This window comes from Pteropus medius, unplaced genomic scaffold, assembly GCF_902729225.1.
Source record: "Pteropus medius unplaced genomic scaffold, Ma_sr-lr_union100, whole genome shotgun sequence".
In the NCBI taxonomy this organism is placed as follows: domain Eukaryota; kingdom Metazoa; phylum Chordata; class Mammalia; order Chiroptera; family Pteropodidae; genus Pteropus; species Pteropus medius.
In genome coordinates, this window is record NW_024351735.1 from 1,171,675 (window position 1) to 1,183,985 (window position 12,311).

The 12,311-nt window shown below is 37.4% G+C and overlaps 1 protein-coding gene and 2 pseudogenes across 1 annotated transcript in view; 2 read left to right on the plus strand and 1 right to left on the minus strand.

Annotated features, from left to right (window-relative positions):
• The window catches only part of NRG1 (neuregulin 1), a 955,597-nt gene that overhangs the window by 920,222 nt on the left and 23,064 nt on the right, over positions 1-12,311 (minus strand). The gene's annotated exons all lie outside the window — the stretch shown is intronic.
• Positions 6,991-7,109, plus strand: LOC120589122 (uncharacterized; annotated as a pseudogene).
• LOC120589110 (uncharacterized) lies at positions 11,408-11,526 on the plus strand (annotated as a pseudogene).

Sequence of the window (12,311 nt, forward strand, 5' to 3'; positions counted from 1 at the left end):
CCAACCAGAGTTCTAGATAATCTTAAGGACAAGTACGGATTTATAGGCAAAATTAGGTAGAATCGTACAAATGGCCCAAGAATTGGCTCTACAAAGACTCTGAAAAAGCTCCAATAAACTAAAATTCATCATAGATTTGTTCAAAGTATGTTGATGGAATTTGTAATAAGGAACAGACTGACAATAAAACAAGTATAATTTAACAGAAGAAAAGCCATATAGATTTAGAATCTATTGCCATCTGTATCTCTATCAATATATCAAAAGAGTCTATATCTGTAGATAGAGTCTATATCTATAAATTTAGGTATAAAACATATGATATTCTTTGAAGTGGTAAATAAATTGAGGCAGGAAATAACATTTATTTAGACTTTCGACATGTCTTAGACAACATTCTATACTGAAAGCTTTAAATATTAAATTATTATCAAAAGAGATATTCTGCCCATATAGGAAGATAGGAAACTGCCTTGTGGCAGAAAACAAAAGGAAGACATAAGCAAAATTTCAAATATAGTTCATCTAGGGATTTTGGTGTGAAAACTAGTCTCATTTTCATAATATTGAAAATGGAACATGCAGCAAATGTTCAGGTTTAGAAATGAGTAGCGAAATTTCAAGCTGCCAGGGATAAGTGATGGAGGGTGATCTAGCACAGTTCCAGTAATGATGAGGGTCAGAGCCAGTATCAACCATGACAGCTCCCATTCATGGATACTTACTGTGTGCCAGACATCTTGTAAGGCACTTTATATGCATTACTTTTAGTCTTTACAACTTCCTACATAAGTAATTACTATTTCATCCCACAAGTTACAGACTAGACAAGTAAAATTTAGAGAAGGAAATTACTTCCCCAAAGATCATTTAGTTAAATAGGTGGCAGTCATAGTAGCTACTAAATGGTAGAGCTAAAATTCGAAAACTTACTTTTATCCATTGCACTGATAGTTCTCAAATTTGATCATGCATCACAATTCCCAGGAAGGTATGTCACACACAGATCGCTGGGCCCAATACCCTAGAGTTTCCGATTAAGTAGATTTCATGGGGACCGAATTTCTATTTCAAACAGGCTAATGTTGCTGCTCAAGTGACCACACTTTGAGAACCACTGTCCTATGCCAAACGGTCTCAGCCACAGGTGGTGAAACAGAAAGAAAAAGATCACAATAACAATGGAAAAGGAGAAAATCTTGAAGAAAGTTGTTATGGAATTAAGGAAAAAAGGAATGAAACATCCAGTAATTGGGGTCAAGTTAAAATCATGGGCCTTTTGCTTTCTTGGTGGGCAAAGAGTCTTCTTGGAACCTCAAACAGCCTAAAACTATTCAAACCAGCTTTGAGCACCATAGAAATTTAGTGGCAAAAGGATGTCTGCACATTCAGAAACTCCCTACTCTAGCTACCACCACCAATCTTACCCACTTACCATCCAATGCCTAGAATTCCTTTACCGGGGAAATAAAACATTTCATACTGCAATCAGAAATAGAGGCATGAGAGAAAGAAATAAGCTCTAAAAAGTGAATATATCATTGCCTATGAATTTCGTTCAAAATGTAAATGATTGCTTATAATTAGCCATAAGTCTAATATAACATGGCATATTTGATCTTCTTAAAATTATAAAAATTCAGTTTTATTACTTTGAAGAGGAAGGATGGTGCTATACAAAAGGCATCTAATTTGGTTTCAGAAGTCCTATATTTGGGAATAAATGACTCTGACAAGTCATTTTCTTCATCTATAAAAAATGAATAATAATTCTTCACAGAGATGGAAAGCATGTGGTCAACTATTACACACTCTTTTGCTTGTAATGTGTCATTACTACTTTAGGGAATATTACATTTTATACAAGCTATTACTGGATGTGCATTGCATTTAAGTTTATGATGCATTTTGATGCCCAGTATAATTTATAAGCAAGCAATGCCTTCTGGGTTCAAGAGACAAAAGCTCCAAGTGGAAACCAGGCATTCCTGGAGTGGGACTTGATAACAATTCTCCAAGTGTGAACTCAGTGGGAACATCTAGAACGAAAAGAGAATGCATGTTATTTAGTATTTTAGACAAGAAGGATAGACAATAGGACTGGGGAGAGCTATCAAGTCTATTAGCCCAAAGCGAGGCCTGATCTCTGCCTACAGAGGCCAAAAATGGCAAAAGTACTCTATGACAAAAGTCTAGGGTGGTATTTTTTTACTTTTAAGGGATACTTGCCTGATTGTGAGCTACTGTCCTGACGTCTTACTCTGAAACCTGTAAAAGATAAGGGCTGTGTTCCCACAGTCTCAGGTAATGGTCCTGCATCCAATACTCTGAAAAAGGAATAAGGAGGGACAGTGCTACCTCATAGTGCAACAAAGTCAATTAAAAACGTACATTTTCCTTCATCTGCTGACAGCAGAGACTAAGATGAGGAAAGAGTGCTAAGAAGGACGTGGTCATGGCATGATGCTGGAGTCCAGCATGGTTTTGGCTATCTTCAAGACTTAAGGGTAACAGTTGGAAGATTTTCATTAGAATATGTTCAAGTCACAAACTTGAATATTAATCTTTAATTGGTTTAAACAAAACACTATATAGTAGGTATCACTTGTCATTCCACACTGAACAAAGCCTAGAAGATTTTAGGTAAGCCTCAAAAAGCCATGGATCTTGGATTAGACAAAGATTTCTTAGATGCAACACACAAGGTACACTGATAAAAAAGAAAAAAATGATAAATTGGGCTTCATCAAAATGAAAATACATTTCAAAGGACACCATTTAAAAAGTGAAAAAGTGAAAATCATATCCAGTAACAGACTTCCATCCAACTAACAAGTGTTTGCAAAGACATGGAGAAACTAAAACTCTGATACATTGCTGGTAGAACTGTAAAATTTGAAACTGCCACTTTGAAAGACAGATTTACCCTATGACCCATCAATTCTAGTCCTAGGTAACTACCCAAGTAAAATTAAAACTACTTACACACATAAGCTATCATACCCAAAAAGTGGGTATTATTAAATGGTGACTAGATAAAATAAAATGTAGTACATTCATACCATAGAATGTTATTTGGCAATATGATACATACTACGACATGGATGAACCTCAAAAACATTGTGAAAGAAGTCAAATATAAATGACCACATGCTGTATGATCCCCATTATATGCCATGTCTAGAAAAGGCAAATCCATAGAGATAAGAAATAAACTATTGGTTGAATGGGTCTGGAGGTGGGAACAGAAGTAACTGCAAATAGGCACGAGTTCTTTTGGGGGATGATGGAAATGTTCCAAAATTAGGTGATGTCATAGTTGCATACAACTCTACAAATTCACAGATTTTACTAAAACTCACTGAATTGTATACTTTGAAAAGGTAAATTTTATGTGAATTATATCTCACTTAAACCATTTAAAAATTAAAGAAATTTAGAAAAGAAGTCATGGATAGCTCTGGCTACAAATCTCATTGTGAAATGTTAAAATATTTATAAGTAATATGCCACTTATCCTGCCGTCACGCTTCTAGAAAACTTGACCCTTAGGACAAGGAACATGACTAAAAAATAAAACACTTTCAAACAGCAAGTGTTAAGATGGTTATTCCTAAATGTATGTACTTTTGATTATAAGAGAAAATGGGAAGTTCTCCCCTCACCCCTACCTAGGCCTGAGATTAGAACTTAATGACTTATTATACATACAAATACGGAGCACCTTATTTAATAAGCTTGATTATCTGGTTTCCCACAGCAGCTAACATTAACAAAGTGACAGTTAATACTGATGGAAGAATCAGAAGTAAAGGCTATCAAAGCATAGCCAAGTGAGTCTGATCAGCCCCTCACTCTTAACATCACTGAGGGCAGGGCAAAGATTTTTCCAGGACCCTGTGGTCAGCAAAGATAACGACATCTGTTACACAAGCCGGAAAGAGGAAGAGTTTCTGAAAGTGAGGTCATCAGAATGGCCGTGGGTACTTATTTATGATACAGTTACTCTTCCTCAATCCAGACCGACTGAATCGGAATCTCTAGGAATGATACCTGAGTATCTGCATTTTTAACAAGCACCTGACGTGACTCTTGTGCATGCTAAAATTTAAAACATAAGAGACCTATTCTTATAGAATATTAGAAATGGAAGGAAACTTGATCATCATGTAATCCAAATGTCATATATTGTAGATTAAAATATTGTGGAACAATAATGTAACGTTATTTTTCCAAGATCCCCAAATATTTCTTTAAACTCTTACAAAAAAAAAATCCTATGACTCTAGTCCTATAAACTGTCAAGCATATTTACTGACACAGGGAACATATAAATGTACCCTGGTAATATTTTCTTCAAAGATTACTGAAGATAAAATGCTTAATCATTTAAAGAGAAGTTTCTGCTCTCAGGAAAATTAATCCAGAGCACCTCATTACCTGAAGGTGCCAACTAAATGAGTCATCATAATAATTAAATTATTTTCCCTTGTTGGCATGTTCAGTTTCATTATTGCACTTTTCCTCCAAACATATCTTCCTCAAACAAATACATAGGTTTTACCAAAAAAAAAGTCAACATTCTTACAAATTGCTAACATTAAGTCATCATTTGCTCTGAAGATCCACATCTCCAGTGCTACAAGGCATATTTTATGTTAATCCAGCCTCAATTCTCTTGTGCACGCGTCCTAAATCACTAGCTAGCAGGCACAGCTCTTACACAGAAGCTTGGATATTCGAATGCTTAAACCAGCCCAGGCTGTCACTTCACAGAAGTCTTTTGTCCATAGCCTTTATCACATTCACAGCTTCAGTGAAACTATCTGTATTCCATCTTTGAATGATTTTGTCATTTTTTTAAATGGGGGAAATAATGCAAGCCAATATTAGAATTCTCTAGAACTTGGAATACTGATCTAATGGCTCATCTACTACTAGGCTGGTGTCTGATGTTTTCTCATGGTAGAAATAGAAAAAAGAAAATGTGCCAACATCAATGATATACTGGGCTTGCTGAGGTGGGAAGTTTTCCCAAGACTATACTACCCAATTTTGGTGAATGATGCTGTGCTAATATTTAACATGGAAGAAGAAAACACCTAGATAGGAGATATTTCCAAAACTGACAACTGAAAAGAATTTCGCACGAGCAAATCTATATAGATAGAAAACGTAACTATAGTAAGACCTCTTATAATAGTGACATTCAATACGTTCTCGTATGCAACATTTTGACAGTAAATTTCAATCTTTTTTCTCTCTTCCTCTTTCATCTCTACACGCTATCTTTTTTTATTTCTGATAGATTGTGAGAGGCCTAACATATGTTTTGAGAGCAACTCTATTTTCTACTATTGAGAAATCAGGAAGTTACATTCTGGTACATACCTCTTTGCTAGTGACACTGGTTTTACCCTCTGGGAAAATGAATGGTGGGCTGTAAACTCCTCCATTTCATGAAATTCTTAACTTCTCTTCCACAAAAAGGCTAGTAGCTTTTTTTCCCCTCTGCTCCTTTCATGATGCCATCACTGAATTCTAAGACGTTTCCATAAAACTTCTTAAGTCAGCAAAACCTCAATTTTAAGTCTATACTAGTTAGAACAAAAACTTGACTTGTGTTTGCTTCTCCTCTGTTTTCAGGGAGAAAGGACTTATTAAATTTATTAATAGTGAAATTAAGAGTGAAGCCAAATATACATATACATCCTTTAGAAACTAAATCTGTTGACAAATTGCTGCTGAAATAAATGGTCATGCTTGTAAAGTCTCTTCTCCCTGGTAAGATTGCCAGAATCATAAAAGTCCATTTTCTCCACTTAATTTTTTTTTTTTTTTTTTTTGGCAATAGCATGTATGAGGGAATAGGTACTTAAAAAACAAACAAAAAACAAAAGGTTTTCTTTTTTTTCATATCTCATAATGTTCCCTAGTAGCCTGTCATCTCTTCTCACTGCAGGAGAGGTTAGTGAGCTTCCATAACATTCTTTATTCTCAAGAAGTCACATAAAAAGCTCAAAGGAAAGCATTACAGTAAAAACTATTTTTTTAAACTCAGATTAACATGAAGGAAAGACCCTGGTCCTCCTGGTTTTTTTGACATCTTCACTGCTCCCGAACTCCCACCCCAGTACCACCATCTGTCAGGACCAGGGAGATTCTAATTTAACACCAAATAACAAAAAGTAACCTGGATCAAGCTTGGTAGACACCCAGGAAACCCACACTTGGGGAGCTCTTGTTCGGTCCATCTCTGCCAGAAGGTACTCTTTCTACAAAACAATGTCAGTTCTAAGCTTGTTTAGTAGTACATTTCTGCCAAGTATGACATTTCTCATTTACCACCTTCCTTATTTCAGTTACATACACATTGTAATAGCTGAAATAACTTTATAATGAGGCAATGCAAGATTCACTAATGATTTTCAATTGAAGGAATTAAGTCTGTTTTGGGTCATGTAAAAAGAATGAAAAGAAAGGCCTGCAGCCTAGGATCTCAGAAGGACCAGACAGAGATTCGTTCGAATGGGCCAGTAAACCAAACAATGGCCAGGAAAAGGAATTAGAAAAGCAATGATGACTTCAGTGAGTAGGAAGAATGTATTGCTTTTAGTAAATTTCTGTCCTAAAAATAACACAGAAAAATTTTTTTTTTCAATGACCTATGGCACTTTAAGAGAAAAGGCTGAAGGCTGGCTTAGCAGGGGACTGTAGGAAAAAACAAAAATGAACTACATGCACAGAAATGTCTTAGTCCTGAATTTCTTCTCTAAGTCTGTTGCTTTCTGATACCTAAACCTTTCCTTTCTATAATGCACATGTCATGCCAAGATTCCTCATTCCTATAGTAGCTCTGTTACACATAGTACAGGCGAACTGTTATGTGCTGATGACATCATTCCTGCATTTGTTTGTTAACAATTACTGAACTCATACTCTGTGCCACACATTATGTCAGGGACTGTGTCTATAAAGTTGTATAAAACTGTCTACGGCCATGCCACCCTGAACAAGCCCAATCCTATCTGATCTTGTAAGCTAAGCAGGGTCAGGCCTGGTTAGTACTTGGATGGGAGACCACCTGGGAAGACCAGGTGCTGTAGGCATAAAAAGTAAAAAAATTAAATAAAAATAAGGGATTGTAAACTGACAAGGTCCTTGCAATCTGTGAGGTCAACCAAGGGTTGCCTTGCCTAAAAAATAAATAATAAACAATAAAAAATAAATTAAAAAGCACTAAGGCAAAAGAAAAATTTTTTTTAATAAAATTGTATGAAACAAAGACTTTTTACAACAGCTTACGGTCTATACCTCCTGTGGAGGTAAAGCACTGTGGCAAAAGATAAAATGGCTTTAAGGTTACATGCCAGAAAGCCAAGCCTCCAATCCTTGTCCATGCCTTGTTCCAGCACTTCGTCCCAAATATCCCATCTAAAATTTTCTAATCATCTATTTTTGGTTGGGGACACAGTACTTTCTGATCCACTGAATTTCATGATAAACTAAAATTAGACTCATGCTTCTAAATAGTACTCTTGGTACACTGTCCATTCTGAAACAGTAAAAGTCAGTCTGAGACAGAGAGGTGCCTCTCTCCCTGACTATTCATCCTGGAAAAGTATCTGAAGAGATCTAAGGAAGGCCAGTTAGCTTTAGGGATTTCTGTGACTAGGGCATTCTCCACAAAAAAAAAGCGGAACTGCATCTATTAACCCACTTCATTTCAGCCACTGAGCAGACTTAAAATTGAAATAACTTTTAGTTACTGCCAATCTGGGATCTATCTAAACCAATGGTCCAAGAATAAGAGATTCCACAACCCATTATCCAATTCCACTCCATTCCTTTTAATTCTGAAAAGTACACAATCTGGCCGCTTCATAATGTTCTCAATACTTGCTTACAGAGAAATTTCAAAGATCAACTCACAAATTATCGAAGTCCCATTGCTCCCTATTATAACCTGGAAGTATAATCGTTCTCTTGATAGAAGAATCAGACATTAATTTGATGCGTGTTGATTTTTAACCCCCTCCTTCTCTTCCTTTCCTAACATCTTTATTGCTGAACCAACACAGCACCAGACACAGGATACAGACTCCTCTTCTTCACAGCCTGTCTCTAGTAAGAAAAATAGCTACAAGGTATAAACAGCAGTTATTTCCAATCTTCTTAAATTTTCAATATCCTATCACTGCTTAACTTTAGAGTACTCTGCTGTTCTGCTTTTCTACTTTTCAATTAAAGTGTCCTGAGACTCTAGTGCTGGGCACGAAGTACCATTTTCGTTGTCTTGAGAGGTCTAGGTTCCCTAAGACAGTAAGCAATGCCCTTGGTTCCCAGACCTTTTGATGGCATATCCAGCCTCAACTCCTACCTTTTCTCCATTTACACCAGACTCTCCAGACATCAGTGCGCAGTTCCCTCAACAGGCTGTTACCTCTCCTAGATCTGTCTCTCATACATTTACAAATGCTGTACCCGATGACACTTGGGCATAATCACAGCATTTATCACACCAAACTACAATGTGCTGTTTACTTGCCCATCTCTTCTAACTAGGCTGTAACTACTAAGGATGGGGAGCATCGCCTATTATCTACAGCACTTGGAATATACTAACACTATACTTTGTTGAAATAATGAAATGATGAGTGACCACCCCCCCCCCAAGCCTGGGGCAGATGCTCCACCCTCTAGCACGCTATTTGATTATCTGCTTTCCATACTAGATTAGGGGCTCCTCAATGTAGGGATGGGGTCTTTTCTTATATAGTGGTGTCTAATCTTGTTCCCAGAACACTGTTCAATAATTCTTTTTAGATAGGTAGGTAGGTAGATAGATAAGTAGATTAGATAGATAGGTAGATTGGATGGATGGACGGATGGAAGGATGGATAGATAGATGATTGATAGATAGATGACAGATAGATAGATGAAGTTCTTAGGGGAAGATAAGAATAATCATCAACTGTAGAATATTCAAGGTGCTATTAAATGAGATGAATATCTCTTAGAATACCAGGTCAGAATAAGTTGACGCTGGAGACAAACCTGCTCTCTCCAACACAGACTCTCTAAGGTTCAGTTTCCTCATTTGCCAAATAGGGTTAATGAGAGTCCCACACCTCACTGGGTTGTTGTGAGGATCAAATGAGTCAACATGCTTAGAGTTTTGGAGTAGTGTTCGACACACAGTAAGTGCTAGAATTTGTAAATCAGGAAACGTGTGTTTGCCTATTGAGTCTGAAACCTACTCCCAGCCCTGCCAAAAACGACGCATGTGGTAGTTTCCAATCAAAAGCCACCACTGCAAATAAATCACTCAGGCATGGAATTCAATTCCATCTAGTCTCTTCCATATTTAATCAGTAATTTTCCTGGTGAAAGAGACCAACCAAGTTAAATGTCATAAAAATTGACTAATAGAATCTTCCAGTGGTTCCCAAAACCATACTCACATTGTGGTAATTTGCCCTGAAGCCAACCACCAGAAACTGAATGCAAAGAAAGCTGAGGAAGTGTTCTGCCAGAGAAGGAATTTACTTGCTTTTTTTTCTTCTTCAGAATAAAAAGTGATCATTTCAAAGATTACCATACAAAAGGACCATACCAAGAATACAAGGATATTTTTTCCCAGCCACCTATTTTTCTGAGAGGTTCTAATCTACAAAATTTAGATATCCGCCCCACTTTCCTCTAATCCACATCAAGGAAGAAAGTAGAGAGGCCTTGGAGCAGTGAATCATCAGAGACTTCTCAGGAAATGCAAATTAGAGAGGGAAGGGCTTTTTTAAAGATGCAAAATTCACAGCCTGAAAGAAGGCAGTGCCTTTCCCTTGCCAGCCTCCTTCTCTCTTCTGGCCTCTTCTGTCCAAAAAGGTTTTCCCATTTTCTTGAAAGCAGCCCAAGAATCTGCCCAATAGCTTACTACGACTGGGCCCCAGTTTGTCCTGATGGTTGCAATTAATATAGTAATTAAAACCCTCTCGAAGGGCTCTTGGTTCAGTCAGTGGTGTTTTGTTTTGTTTTTTTTTCCAGAAAAAGAGGCTTTCTTTCTATAAAAACACAGTAGGAGGTGCATTTAAAAACTATATTTCAATTGCAAACAATGTGTCTATGTTTCCAAATGGCAAAAAGAAGATAAGAAAATTATCCTGGGGGAGTGGGGAGGAGGTGAGGACGGGGCCTGAGGTGGCACTACAGGTGTAACCAACCAAAATTCTTTCAGCAGTTTTCATGCTCTGCTGCTGCTCCTGCAGCAAAGGAAATTCATTTCAAGATGCAGCAAATTAGCAAAATTAGAGCAAAACCTGGGTGATATCACACCACTTCATGAATGCATCCAGGATGAAGGCAATATAACAAAACAAAACCAGGAGAATTAAAAAGTTGTGGTTTTTTTTTTTTAAGGCCTGTTTTTCTATATTGAGAGATAACTTGAAAGATTTACCAAAGATTATATTAATAATTGATTTTTGGATGCAGGTCAAAACTAAAGGTAATCAAGTTGAAAATGCTACCAGTTAAATAAAGCTTTTTGCCATCTCCACAAAATCATTCTTTTCATAGTTCTTCTGAGAGATATCTAAAACACAGTCTGGCTGATCCCTTTGCCGCCTGGAACTCCTTCAACGAATCCTTCTTTACGTAAGATAATTAGTCTCTGCTCTTGCCACCTACAACCAGCCCCAGCCCACCCTTCCAAACTCATCACCCAGTTTCTCCTAAATGACTGCATCTTCCTCAAAATGATCTAATTTCCATCCTCATGCAAAATGTTTCCTTTCTTGCTCCCAGAGTACATTTTTGTCATAAAGGCAAGCCAGTGCTAGAAGAGGCCTGGGTTTAAAATCCAGCTCTGACTTTTACTACTAATGGGTGAGGAAGTTTGGATCACATATTTTTACTGTCTGAGCCTGTGTTTCCTTATTATCATAGGTGGGTGAGAGAGTTTCTTCCAGCATAGTTGTAAGAATTAGCACCATTGTAGAGATATAAAGTGCCAAACCTCGTTCCAACCACTCATGTCAGTTCCTCTCTCTGTCCCACTGACAAAATTTTTTTGCTTGATCAAACTTTAGGCAGGTTCCTGAGTCTTTTCCTAGGTCCATCTATACAGTTCTTTGTAAAATCCAATTTTAGGAAGAACTTTGCTAAGTCAGTTTAACCAATACCTGCCGCCCCCCTGCTCCCCAATATCTGATCAGGTTCCTCATACTCCATCATCTCCCAGGTGATATATGATCACTCCAACCTGTCTTCAGCAAGAATCCTATTATGTCAGTTTAGCCAGAATCCTCCATACTCTTGATATTTCCTCTTAGTAATTTTCCATCCGCTGCCCCCTATACCCTGCTCTTGGCTATAAATTCCCACTTGCTCATGCTGTATTCAGAATTGAGTCTACAGCCATGCCACCCTGAACAAGCCCGATCCAGTCTGGTCTCAGAAGCTAAGCAGGGTTGGGCCTGGTTAGTACTTGGATGGGAGACCACCTAGGAAGACCAGATGCTGCTGGCGTAAAAAAACAAAAATAAAAAAATAAGAGATTGTAAACTGACAAGGTCCTTGCAATCTGTGAAGTCAACCAAGGGTTGCCTCACCTAAACAAAATAAAAAATAAAATAATTGATCCTGGTTCTATACTGAGGTCTCCTTACCCCGGTTGCAATTGTCCTGAATAAAATCTGTTTTTACTGCTTTAACTACTGCCCAGTTCTGATTTTTCTTTGACACCTCCCACCATTTAAAGTCAACTGGCAACCTAATCCCCCTTATAAAAGCTTATTCTGACCCTGCCAGGTAAAATTGAGCTCTACTTCCTCTCAATATTTACATCATTTATCCTTGACTTGTTCATTTGACATTTTACCAAAAATAAACTTGTGGTGTAGCTCACACCACAAGTCTCAGATACCTTCACAATGTATAAGCCCACTTGTCATTAACCATGCTTTCTGTATTTCTTTATCCACCACAGTCCCAAGCAGAGTCTGCGACTTTGATCAACTCAAAATCCACTGTTTGCCAGTTCATTGTTGCTTGTTCTTTTTTCTCTCCTGAAGAAGTTAATGATTGCCAGGCCTGCTTTTGCAAATCAACCATCACCCCGCCCCCTCCACGTGGTTGCAATTCTCCTTTAGAGTGTCCCAACTTGGAACAAAGAATCTAGTAAAATAATTTTTTTCTCATTATCTTAACTCAAATCAAAATATAACACATGCTAACTACTGTTTTAGAGGTTAAAGAGGAAAAGTTACAGGACCAGATAATCAAGACTACTACTGCAAGAAGAAATCTTACCT